The sequence below is a fragment of the Patagioenas fasciata genome, chromosome 15, assembly GCF_037038585.1.
Source record: "Patagioenas fasciata isolate bPatFas1 chromosome 15, bPatFas1.hap1, whole genome shotgun sequence".
Taxonomy (NCBI): domain Eukaryota; kingdom Metazoa; phylum Chordata; class Aves; order Columbiformes; family Columbidae; genus Patagioenas; species Patagioenas fasciata.
Genome location: NC_092534.1, coordinates 1896920 through 1909844, shown reverse-complemented (window position 1 = coordinate 1909844; position 12925 = coordinate 1896920). Strand labels below are relative to the sequence as shown.

Here is a 12925-nt window from a genome sequence, read left to right as displayed (position 1 = left end):
TCAAGGCAAAGCAGAGTCAGGAGAAGAAACACAAAGGGGAGAGATTGCCCAGGAAAGAGGGCTTTTCTGCAACAGCTCCAGCCCATCCCCATGGATCTTTGCGGCCGAGCTCGCCCAGCTGTACAGGAACATGAGGGCAGACGCCTCAGCTCTGCCCGTTCCCAGCTGCTCTCTCCCTCGTGGTGCCTCCTCACCGGAGCCCTGGATTTCCCCGGACTCAGTGCCGCCTCAGCCCTTCTGGTGTCCGTGTTACCAGTACCAGAAGGGATACTGTTCATCAGATGATGAGTTTGTAGAATAAAGAACAAGTCTGTTTTAGCCCAAAGCAGTGTGTCCATGGCTGTTTAGGCCGTTTGAGTCGGGGTATCAGGCGCAGAGCTGGGAGCAGGATTGGTCTGTGAGAGAAGCTGTCAGAGACCTGTACTCAGGAAGGGACCCCTTTGTCCCAGCATCAGCCTGTGTTCCCAGCTGGGGCTGTCAACAAGGGTTTCGTGCACCAGAATGGGAGTGCTGGACAGACGGGAGGTGCGGAAGGTTGCCCTTGATCTTGCTTGGGATGCTGCCCTGGATCAGGATGGACTGTACAGGAAGATGAGCGCAGATGCCTCAGCTCTGCCCGTTCCCAGCTGCTCTCTCCCTCGTGGGGCCTCTTCACCGGACACCTGGATTTCCCTGGACTCACTGGAGCCTCAGCCCTTCTGGTGTCCGTGTTACCAGTACCAGAAGGGATACTGTTCATCAGATGATGAGTTTGTAGAATAAATATCAAGTATTTTTGTACAAACACTGAGTCCTTGGCTGGGAGCAGGGCTGGGTCTGTGAGAGAAGCTGTCAGACACCTGCTCTCCGGGAGGGACCCCTTTGTCCCAGCATCGGCCTGGTTTCCCAGCCAGGGCTGTCAACAAGGCTTTCCTGCACCAGATTGGGGACGTGCTGGCCAGACGTGAGTGTTGGTGCAGAGAAGGGTTGTCAAAGAAGCCAGGAGCAGCCCTCTGAGGACAAGGACAAGTTTCAGCTCTGGTCTGTGAAGGTTATTGCCAGCAGTGTGCCGGAGAGACGCTCTGAGATGTCTCTGGACACGGGTAGAGCTTGCTCACCTAGCACCACGGCCCGTGACCCGGAATTTAGGAACTTTGCCACTGCTCCGTCCCTGCAGTGCTCTCCTTGGCTGCACCGCAGGTCCCCAGGACACAAACCCGGCGTGCAGCCCAGAGGAACAGACGGGGTAGCGCTGGTGCAGCTGCTCGCTGGCACACGGGCTCTTCTCCACGAGAAGTTGGAGAGATCCTTCTTGTCCTCTGGTGCTAAGACAGCAGAGCCAGAGGCACCAGCCGCTGAAAAAAGCCTCTCTTGGGCATGTGAGGCACGGTGTGAGATGATCGGCAGCGCAGAGCACAGTAACGTGTGGCATTGTCTCCTCTCTCGCGGGGGCAGACGCTGGGAAGAAGGCTGAGGCTGCCGGTCAGGAGGGTCTGCGCGAGCACTACATCCCTGTGATCGCAGCAGTCCTGGCTGTGCCGCTGTTTGGTGTAGTGGCGGCTTGCATCGTGATTTCTCGGCTGAGGAAGAGAGCCCCGTGAGCTGCTTTTCCCCAGAGCTGTGCATTGCTGCGGTTGGCAATGAACTGTTTGCAGTCGTAGCACGCTGGAGTGCCCAGGCAGCTGCTGGCTGGATTCTGCTGAGATTTCTGCTCTAAGATGTTTAACGGACCTCTTAATTCCTATAATGAGTAGACTTCTCCTGAATCTCATTCCTACAGAAGGACACAGGCAGACGAACAAGCACCAGAACACATCTGCACCGCTTCTGCCTGGAAAAGCAAAGATCAAACTGAACATCAAGGGAAAGCGGAGTCAGGAGAAGAAACAGAAAAGGGAGAGATTGCCCAGGAAAAAGAGCTTTTCTGCAGCTGCTCCAGCCCATCCAGGTCGACGTTTGCCGCCAGGCTCACCCAGCTGTACAGGAAGATGAGTGCAGACACCTCAGCTCTGCCAGATCCCAGCTGCTCTCTCCCTCGTGGGGCCTCTTCACCGGACACCTGAATTTCTCTGGAGTCACCTGAGCCTCATCCCTTCTGGTGTCCCTCTTACCACTACCTGGAGGGATACCGTACATCAGAAGATGAGACTTTGCAGAGTAAAGAACAAGTCTGTTTTGGCCCAAAGCAGTGAGTCCTTGGCTGTTTTGGCCGTTTCAGTCGGGGTATGAGGCAGAGAGGTGGGAGCAGGGCTGGGAGGTGCAGAAGGTTGCTCTTGATCTTGCTTGGGATGCTGCCCCGCCTCAGGATGGACTGCACAGAGAGGGAGGGAGGCGCTGGGAAGGGTGGCTGTCCGGCACTGAGCGCGTCTGTCAAGGAGGGCTGCTGTGGTGCCAGAGGCTGCGGGGCTGGAGCAGTGCCCCCCAGCCCAGAGCTTGGATGAGAACTGAGCGGAAAGCTCGAGCGGGGCTGGGTGGGGGAGGGAGTGGAAGGAATGAGATACTAGTAACCAGGCTGGCATTCAAATTGGAACAGAGTATAATGGAATAATGATAACAATGTAAAAAGAACGAGGTTAAGCTTAGCAGAAGGTCTTTGGCCGACAGGCCTGGACAGAGCCCCACATGGCCCGACAGGCCTTTGTGTGCTTTTCTTCCCAGCTCCAATTCCAACATACGTGCTGGGTGCTGAAGAACAAGAGAGCAGGTGCTATGTTCCAAACGTCCGTGGCTGCGAATTAGCGGAGACCTTGGCTCCCTCAGGTAATGGGGCAGGTGGTCTGTGATCGGGGCTGTGGACTTGCATGGCGGTGCTGTCATGAACGTTTTCTGACCTTGCCACTTCCAAGTCCCTCCTTTTCCTGGAAGTTTGAAGATGGCATTTATTTATTCTGCGCTTCAGCCAGGAGTTGGATGTAATGTAGAATATCTCACGTAACGGGCTCCATAATACATGAATAAGAACCTTGCTTTTTTGTTGTTGTTTTCTAACACGACCTGAATTTTGGTTAGCAATAGGAAGGGTCGTTGACAGAGCCTCGTTTTTGTGAGTAATGTGTTCCTGCAGCGTGCCCGTCCCCATACGGTGATGGTTTCCTGCCTGCAGTGTGATTTTCTGGTCTGTGAGGCCTCACTGGTGTAGCAGAGCAAGACGTGGTTTCTTTAAAGGTAACAATGCTGTGGCAAATCTGGTGGGAACAGCTAGTTTCCTCCTAGAATGCTGCCTGACAAAAATGGTAGCAAATAAGGGCACTTGAAATTGGCTTTTTTATTCAGTCTTCATCCGGAGCTGTTGGAAATGGATTTCTGGGAAGCAAGATCTGGGCGTCTGTGCACTTCCAAGGCAGCGCTGCCTCCCAGAATAGTTCCACGCTTCTCCACTTCTTTTCCTTCCACCCTCGTGTAGAACAGGGACATGCAATCCTGTTTAGATTTGGTAATTCCCTGGCAACGGGTGTAGGTTGGGGAACCTGGCAGAGGGTGTGGCCCAACGCGGTTGTGAGGTCACAGCCCCACAGTGATGTGATGTGCTGTTATGTGCTGTTATGTGCTGTGACGTGCTGTGACATGCTGTGACGTGCTGTCCCACACTGCTGCAGGCATTGTCTTAGCAGCAGCGACAGCGGCAGCAGCAGCAGCGGCAGCAGCAGCAGCAGCAGCGGCAGCAGCAGCGGCAGCAGGAGCGGCAGCAGCAGCAGCAGAAGCGGCGGCAGCAGTAGCTCCAGCAGCGGCGGTAACGGTGGCAGAAGCCGCAGCAGTGGCAGCAGCAGTCGCAGCGGCAGCAGCAGCGGCGGTAGCGGCGGCAGCAGCGGCGGAAGCCGCAGCAGCAGTAGCAGCAGCGGCGGCAACAGCGGCAGCAGCATCATGCTGGGATCGTGGGGGGCCAAGGTCCTCCTCCTCTTGATTCTGGTGTCCCTTCAAGCCCGGGACGCCCAGGCGGCTCCGAGACGAGCACAAAGAGCAGGTGGGCAGTAAGGGCCAGCGTTCAGCCCCGAGCAGCTCAGCAGGGCAGCAGTGGGGCCAGGGCTGGGGCCGGTTGAGCAGCCGGCCTGAGCTGGGCAGGGCAAAGCGAGCAGCACCACAGTACGGGCATTGGGGCAGGCACCACGTGGGGCCGTGTAGAGGGACTGCGGTTGCTTCAGGGGCATTTTCTGGGCAAGCAGGGGGCTGGGAGTGCCGATGCAGGGTGAGAAATCTGGGTCGCCCTGGGGTTCCCCCTGCCGCCCAGCCCCGTGCCACAGTGCCCTGTCCCAGGGCAGCCTGTCCCCAGGATGGACGCTGGGCTGGGCTGGCGAGGGAGCGGTGCCACAGGAGCCGGGTGGCAGCCCCTGGCAGCGTTTGTCCCCGGGCTGGTTGCAGCCGTGCCCAGGGCTGTGGCTCTGCCGCTCCCCGGCTGCACCGTGGCTTTCAGCCCCCAGTCTGGAGGGGCGTGCTCAGAAAATGTGTGCTTGGGAAAACAGGGATGTTTGTGCTCTCGTCCTGCAGCCCTGCTCCCCTCGCATGAGCCGCAGGTCCCCAGCCTGCAGGAACATGCAGGGGTAGCTTTTCCCAGGTGCACCTTTTCCCAGGGTCTTGTCCACCAGAAGCAGGGACAGTGGATTTTGCCTCCAGTTTGGTCCGTCCTGTGGTAGTGTGGGAACCTCTCTGAGCTGTGCTTGATTCCAGGCTATGGCGCTGGCGGCGCTTATCGAGCTGCTCAGCTGGACCCTGGTTATGAGCCTCGGAGGCATCCCAGAGGTAGGTTGTCAATGCCTGTCTGCTTGAGGGAGTAAACACTTCTGTTTTCAGAGGTTATTCATGTATAATTTTACCAAACATCCTCTTAAGGACTTGCAAGACCTTTTTGTGCCTTGGGGCTGTTGCACAGATAAGTAATGACTATTTCTTTACCAGAGGAGCTGCTAGGTCTCAGCAAACAGGTCACCCGTGTCTCCTTTTAGCTGTAGGAACCTACACCTTTGTATGTCTCCTGTGTAATCACCCCACCCCCTTACAGTCAGCACAGGTGACTAAGAAGTAGATGACAACATGGCCTGGAAACTCCTTATGTGTGTTTGATTCCCTGTTTGGTTCTTGCAGTTCATGGCGGTGAAGACATTGAAGGGAATCATGTTCCTGAGCCTGCGGGGAATCCCAGGGGTAAGTGTTCAGTCTTCCTTGGTTCCTGGCCTTTAGCATTAGTTAATATTTGGTTTGTTATTTGTTAAGATTTTGTTGGAATAATTGCACCTTGCAATAGCCAGCAGGCTCTTCTCTACGAGAAGCGTGAATGATCATTTCTTCCTCTGGTGCCCCGTGCTTCCAGTTCAGTGTGGGCTTCCTTGAGTGTGTGTGAGGGGTCTCCTGGCCAAAAGGCCCTGAGAGGCCCCATCTTTGTCCATCTGCTCCGTGAGGGGTGTTGCTCATGGCCTGGAGACAGCAGTTTGGAAGCTGCCAGGTCCCAGCACCCCCAAAAGCCCAAGCTTTTTTTCTAAGCTTTATTACTGTGTTTGGAGAGTACTGCCTCCTGAAGCTGCCGTGTTCCTGATGAGGAAGTTACTGCTCATGAAACTGTCCCTCTTTCTCTCTAAAGAGACTGACCATGAGACTGAGCAGAAGACCTTTCCAAGGGCAAGCAGTCACACAGCGCCAGTCTCAGATGAAGAAAGGGAGACAATGGCAGCAACTGGCATGCCAGGTAATTGCTGTCCCGTGGTCACCTGGTGTCACCAGTCACAATGACTGTGTGCCTGTGGGCTCTACCCCAGCTCTTGCAGATCTTAGCAGCAGCCAAACCTGGGAGTGTTGGTGCAGAGAAGGGTTGTCAAAGAAGGCAGGAGCGGCTCTCTGAGGACAAGGGTCAGCTCTGCTGTGTGGAGGTTATTGCCAGCAGCGTGCCAGAGAGACGCTCTGAGATGTCTCTGGACAAGGGTAGAGCTTGCTCACCTAGCACCACGGCCCCTGGCCCGGAATTTAGGAACTTTGCCTCTTGGGGAACGAGGACATCCGAGGGCTACAGCCCTGCCCGTCTGAGGGCTACAGCCAGTGTGCTGTCCCCGGGCCAGCCCTCCCCCAGCGTGCGCATCGGGGCTGGGGGGGACGAGCAAGTGGCTCTGCAGGAGCCGGGCAACAGCCCACAGGCTGCATCCCACCTGTCGTCCTCGGGACCGTCCTGGCAGGGAGTGCTCAGGAGATGCCCACTGGGGAAAACGGGAGCGTTTCTGCTCCGTCCCTGCAGTGCTCTGCTTGGCTGCACCACGGGTCCCCAGCACACAAACCCGGCGTGCAGCCCAGAGGAACAGACGGGGTAGCGCTGGTGCAGCTGCTCACTGGCACACGGGCTCTTCTCCACGAGAAGTTGGAGAGATCCTTCTTGTCCTCTGGTGCTAAGACAGCAGAGCCAGAGGCACCAGCCGCTGAAAAAAGCCTCTCTTGGGCATGTGAGGCATGGTGTGAGATGATCGGCAACGCAGAGCACAGTAACGTGTGGCATTGTCTCCTCTCCCGCAGGGGCGGACGCTGGGGAAAAGGCTGAGGCTGCCGGTCAGGAGGGTCTGCGCGAGCACTACATCCCTGTGATCGCAGCAGTCCTGGCTGTGCCGCTGTTTGGTGTAGTGGCGGCTTGCATCGTGATTTCTCGGCTGAGGAAGAGAGCCCTGTGAGTTTCTTTTCTGCAGAGCTGTGCATTGCTGCAGTTGGCAATGAACTGTTTGCAGTCAGAGCGTGCTGGAGAGCCCAGGCAGCTGCTGGCCGGACTCTGCTGAGATTTCTGCTCTAAGATGTTTAACGGACCTCTTAATTCCTATAATGAGTAGACTTCTCCTGAATCTCATTCCTACAGGAGGACCCAGGGAGATGAAGAAGCACCAGAACTCATCGACGCGGTCTCAGCCTGCAAAAGCGAAGATCAAACTGAAGATCAAGGCAAGGCAGAGTCAGGAGAAGAAACAGAAAAGGGAGAGATTGCCCAGGAAACAGAACTTTTCTGCAACAGCTCCAGCCCATCCCAATGGATCTTTGCGGTCGAACTTGCCCAGCTGTACAGGAACATGAGGGCAGACGCCTCAGCTCTGCCCATTCCCAGCTGCTCTCTCCCTCGTGGTGCCTCCCCACCGGAGCCCTGGATTTCCCTGGACTCACTGGAGCCTCAGCCCTTCTGGTGTCCGTGTTACCAGTACCAGAAGGGATACTGTTCATCAGATGATGAGTTTGTAGAATAAATATCAAGTATTTTTGTACAAACAGTGAGTCCTGGCTGGGAGCAGGGCTGGGTCTGTGAAAGAAGCTGTCAGACACCTGCTCTCCGGGAGGGACCCCTTTGCCCCAGCATCAGCCTGGTTTCCCAGCTGGGGCTGTCAACAAGGCTTTCCTGCACCAGATTGGGGACGTGCTGGCCAGACGTGAGTGTTGGTGCAGAGAAGGGTTGTCAAAGAAGCCAGGAGCAGCCCTCTGAGGACAAGGACAAGTGTCAGCTCTGGTCTGTGAAGGTTATTGCCAGCAGTGTGCCGGAGAGACGCTCTGAGATGTCTCTGGACACGGGTAGAGCTTGCTCACCTAGCACCACGGCCCGTGACCCGGAATTTAGGAACTTTGCCACTGCTCCGTCCCTGCAGTGCTCTCCTTGGCTGCACCGTGGGTCCCCAGCACACAAACCCGGCGTGCAGCCCAGAGGAACAGACGGGGTAGCGCTGGTGCAGCTGCTCGCTGGCACGTGTGCTCTTCTCCACGAGAAGTTGAAGCGATCCTTCTTGTCCTCTGGTGCTAAGACAGCAGAGCCAGAGGCACCAGCCGCTGAAAAAAGCCTCTCTTGGGCATGTGAGGCACGGTGTGAGATGATCGGCAGCGCAGAGCACAGTGACGTGTGGCATTGTCTCCTCTCTCGCAGGGGCGGACGCTGGGGAAAAGGCTGAGGCTGCTGGTCAGGAGGGTCTGCGCGAGCACTACATCCCTGTGATCGCAGCAGTCCTGGCTGTGCCGCTGTTTGGTGTAGTGGCGGCTTGCATCGTGATTTCTCGGCTGAGGAAGAGAGCCCCGTGAGCTGCTTTTCCCCAGAGCTGTGCATTGCTGCATTGGCAATGAACTGTTTGCATGCGTAGCACGCTGGAGTGCCCAGGCAGCTGCTGGCTGGATTCTGCTGAGATTTCTGCTCTAAGATGTTTAACGGACCTCTTAATTCCTATAATGAGTAGAGTTCTCCTGAAACTCATTCCTACAGAAGGACCCAGGCAGACGAATAAGCACCAGAACACATCGACACCACCTCTGCCTGGAAAAGCAAAGATCAAACTGAACATCAAGGGAAAGCGGAGTCAGGAGAAGAAACAGAAAAGGGAGAGATTGCCCAGGAAAAAGAGCTTTTCTGCAGCTGCTCCAGCCCATCCAGGTCGACGTTTGCCGCCAGGCTCACCCAGCTGTACAGGAAGATGAGCGCAGACACCTCAGCTCTGCCAGATCCCAGCTGCTCTCTCCCTCGTGGGGCCTCTTCACCGGACACCTGAATTTCTCTGGAGTCACCTGAGCCTCATCCCTTCTGGTGTCCCTCTTACCACTACCTGGAGGGATACCGTACATCAGAAGATGAGACTTTGCAGAGTAAAGAACAGGTCTGTTTTGGCCCAAAGCAGTGAGTCCTTGGCTGTTTTGGCCGTTTCAGTCGGGGTATGAGGCAGAGAGGTGGGAGCAGGGCTGGGAGGTGCAGAAGGTTGCTCTTGATCTTGCTTGGGATGCTGCCCCGCCTCAGGATGGACTGCACAGAGAGGGAGGGAGGCGCTGGGAAGGGTGGCTGTCCGGCACTGAGCGCGTCTGTCAAGGAGGGCTGCTGTGGTGCCAGAGGCTGCGGGGCTGGAGCAGTGCCCCCCAGCCCAGAGCTTGGATGAGAACTGAGCGGAAAGCTCGAGCGGGGCTGGGTGGGGGAGGGAGTGGAAGGAATGAGATACTAGTAACCAGGCTGGCATTCAAATTGGAACAGAGTATAATGGAATAACGATAACAATGTAAAAAGAACGAGGTTAAGCTTAGCAGACGGTCTTTGGCCCACAGGCCTGGACAGAGCCCCACATGGCCCGACAGGCCTTTGTGTGCTTTTCTTCCCAGCTCCAATTCCAACATACGTGCTGGGTGCTGAAGAACAAGAGAGCAGGTGCTATGTTCCAAACGTCCGTGGCTGCGAATTAGCGGAGACCTTGGCTCCCTCAGGTAACGGGGCAGGTGGTCTGTGATCGGGGCCGTGGACTTGCATGGCGGTGCTGTCATGAACGTTTTCTGACCTTGCCACTTCCAAGTCCCTCCTTTTCCTGGAAGTTTGAAGATGGCATTTATTTATTCTGCGCTTCAGCCAGGAGTTGGATGTAATGTAGAATATCTCACGTAACGGGCTCCATAATATATGAATAAGAACCTTGCTTTTTTGTTGTTGTTTTCTAACACGACCTGAATTTTGGTTAGCAATAGGAAGGGTCGTTGACAGAGCCTCGTTTTTGCGAGTAATGTGTTCCTGCAGCGTGCCCGTCCCCATACGGTGATGGTTTCCTGCCTGCAGTGTGATTTTCTGGTCTGTGAGGCCTCACTGGTGTAGCAGAGCAAGACGTGGTTTCTTTAAAGGTAACAATGCTGTGGCAAATCTGGTGGGAACAGCTAGTTTCCTCCTAGAATGCTGCCTGACAAAAATGGTAGCAAATAAGGGCACTTGAAATTGGCTTTTTTATTCAGTCTTCATCCGGAGCTGTTGGAAATGGATTTCTGGGAAGCAAGATCTGGGCGTCTGTGCACTTCCAAGGCAGCGCTGCCTCCCAGAATAGTTCCACGCTTCTCCACTTCTTTCCTTCCACCCTCGTGTAGAACAGGGACATGCAATCCTGTTTAGATTCGGTAATTCCCTGGCAACGGGTGTAGGTTGGGGAACCTGTAGGAGGGTGTGGCCCAACGCGGTTGTGAGGTCACAGCCCCACAGTGATGTGATGTGCTGTTATGTGCTGTTATGTGCTGTGACGTGCTGTGACGTGCTGTGACGTGCTGTCCCACACTGCTGCAGGCATTGTCTTAGCAGCAGCGGCAGCGGCAGCAGCAGCAGCGGCATCATCAGCAGTGGCGGCAGCAGCAGCGGCAGCAGGAGCGGCAGCAGCAGTAGCAGCAGCGGCGGCAACAGCGGCAGCAGCATCATGCTGGGATCGTGGGGGGCCAGGGTCCTCCTCCTCCTGCTTCTGGTGTCCCTTCAAGCCCGGGACGCCCAGGCGGCTCTGAGACGAGCACAAAGAGCAGGTGGGCAGTAAGGGCCAGCGTTCAGCCCCGAGCAGCTCAGCAGGGCAGCAGTGGGGCCAGGGCTGGGGCCGGTTGAGCAGCCGGCCTGAGCCGGGCAGGGCAAAGCGAGCAGCACCACAGTACGGGCATTGGGGCAGGCACCACGTGGGGCCGTGTAGAGGGACTGCGGTTGCTTCAGGGGCATTTTCTGGGCAAGCAGGGGGCTGGGAGTGCCGGTGCAGGGTGAGAAATCTGGGTCCCCCTGAGGTTCCCCCTGCCGCCCAGCCCCGTGCCACAGTGCCCTGTCCCAGGGCAGCCTGTCCCCAGGATGGACGCTGGGCTGGGCTGGCGAGGGAGCGGTGCCACAGGAGCCGGGTGGCAGCCCCTGGCAGCGTTTGTCCCCGGGCTGGTTGCAGCCGTGCCCAGGGCTGTGGCTCTGCCGCTCCCCGGCTGCACCGTGGCTTTCAGCCCCCAGTCTGGAGGGGCGTGCTCAGAAAATGTGCGCTCGGGAGAACAGGGATGTTTGTGCTCTCGTCCTGCAGCCCTGCTCCCCTCGCATGAGCCGCAGGTCCCCAGCCTGCAGGAACATGCAGGGGTAGCTTTTCCCAGGTGCAGCCTTTCCCAGGGTCTTGTCCACCAGAAGCAGGGACAGTGGCTTTTGCTTCCAGTTTGGTCCTTCCTGTGGTAGTGTGGGAACTTCTCTGAGCTGTGCTTGATTCCAGGCTATGGCGCTGGCGGCGCTTATCGAGCTGCTCAGCTAGATCCTGATTATGAGCCTCAGGGGCATCCCAGAGGGAGGTTGTCAATGCCTGTCTGCTTGAGGGAGTAAACACTTCTGTTTTCAGAGGTTATTCATGTATAATTTTACCAAACATCCTCTTAAGGACTTGCAAGACCTTTTTGTGCCTTGGGGCTGTTGCACAGATAAGTAATGACTATTTCTTTACCGGAGGAGCTGCTTGGTCTCAGCAAAAAGGTCACCCGTGTCTCCTTTTAGCTGTAGGAACCTACACCTTTGTATGTCTCCTGTGTAATCACCCCACCCCCTTTACAGTCAGCACAGGTGACTAAGAAGTAGATGACAACATGGCCTGGAAACTCCTTATGTGTGTTTGATTCCCTGTTTGGTTCTTGCAGTTCATGGTGGTGAAGACATTGAAGGGAATCATGTTCCTGAGCCTGCGGGGAATCCCAGGGGTAAGTGTTCAGTCTTCCTTGGTTCCTGGCCTTTTGCATTTGTTAATATTTGGTTTGTTATTTGTTAAGATTTTGTTGGAATAATTGCGCCTTGCAATAGCCAGCAGGCTCTTCTCTACGAGAAGTGTGAATGATCATTTTTTCCTCTGGTGCCCCGTGCTTCCAGTTCAGTGTGGGCTTCCTTGAGTGTGTGTGAGGGGTCTCCTGGCCAGAAGGCCCTGAGAGGCCCCACATTTGTCCATCTGCTCCGTGAGGGGTGTTGCTCATGGCCTGGAGACAGCAGTTTGGAAGCTGCCAGGTCCCAGCACCCCCAAAAGCCCAAGCTTTTTTTCTAAGCTTTATTACTGTGTTTGGAGAGTACTGCCTCCTGAAGCTGCTGTGTTCCTGATGAGGAAGTTACTGCTCATGAAACTGTCCCGCTTTCTCTCTAAAGAGACTGACCATGAGACTGAGCAGAAGACCTTTCCAAGGGCAAGCAGTCACACAGCGCCAGTCTCAGATGAAGAAAGGGAGACAATGGCAGCAACTGGCATGCCAGGTAATTGCTGTCCCGTGGTCACCTGGTGTCACCAGTCACAATGACTGTGTGCCTGTGGGCTCTACCCCAGCTCTTGCACATCTTAGCAGCAGTCAAACCTGGGAGTGTTGGTGCAGAGAAGGGTTGTCAAAGAAGGCAGGAGCGGCTCTCTGAGGACAAGGGTCAGCTCTGGTGTGTGGAGGTTATTGCCAGCAGCGTGCCAGAGAGACGCTCTGAGATGTCTCTGGACGCGGGTAGAGCTTGCTCACCTAGCACCACGGCCCGTGGCCCGGAATTTAGGAACTTTGCCTCTTGGGGAACGAGGACATCCGAGGGCTACAGCCCTGCCCGTCTGAGGGCTACAGCCAGTGTGCTGTCCCCGGGCCAGCCTTCCCCCAGCGTGGGCATCGGGGCTGGGGGGGACGAGCAAGTGGCTCTGCAGGAGCCGGGCAACAGCCCACAGGCTGCATCCCACCTGTCGTCCTCGGGACCGTCCTGGCAGGGAGTGCTCAGGAGATGCCCACTGGGGAAAACGGGAGCGTTTCTGCTCCGTCCCTGCAGTGCTCTGCTTGGCTGCACCGCGGGTCCCCAGCACACAAACCCGGCGTGCAGCCCAGAGGAACAGACGGGGTAGCGCTGGTGCAGCTGCTCGCTGGCACACGGGCTCTTCTCCACGAGAAGTTGGAGAGATCCTTCTTGTCCTCTGGTGCTAAGACAGCAGAGCCAGAGGTACCAGCCGCTGAAAAAAGCCTCTCTTGGGCATGTGAGGCACGGTGTGAGATGATCGGCAGCGCAGAGCACAGTGACGTGTGGCATTGTCTCCTCTCCCGCAGGGGCGGACGCTGGGGAAAAGGCTGAGGCTGCCGGTCAGGAGGGTCTGCGCGAGCACTACATCCCTGTGATCGCAGCAGTCCTGGCTGTGCCGCTGTTTGGTGTAGTGGCGGCTTGCATCGTCATTTCCCGGCTGAGGAAGAGAGCCCCGTGAGTTTCTTTTCCCCAGAGCTGTGCATTGCTGCATTG

General features: G+C 56.4%; 1 long non-coding RNA gene across 1 annotated transcript; it reads left to right on the top strand.

Moving 5' to 3' along the window:
* Positions 1-10124: 10124 nt before the first annotated feature.
* On the top strand, positions 10125-11921 carry LOC139829141 (uncharacterized). Its single transcript, XR_011741444.1, has 3 exons — positions 10125-10212; positions 11329-11388; positions 11822-11921. It is a non-coding gene; the product is annotated as an uncharacterized lncRNA (long non-coding RNA).
* Positions 11922-12925: the final 1004 nt, after the last annotated feature.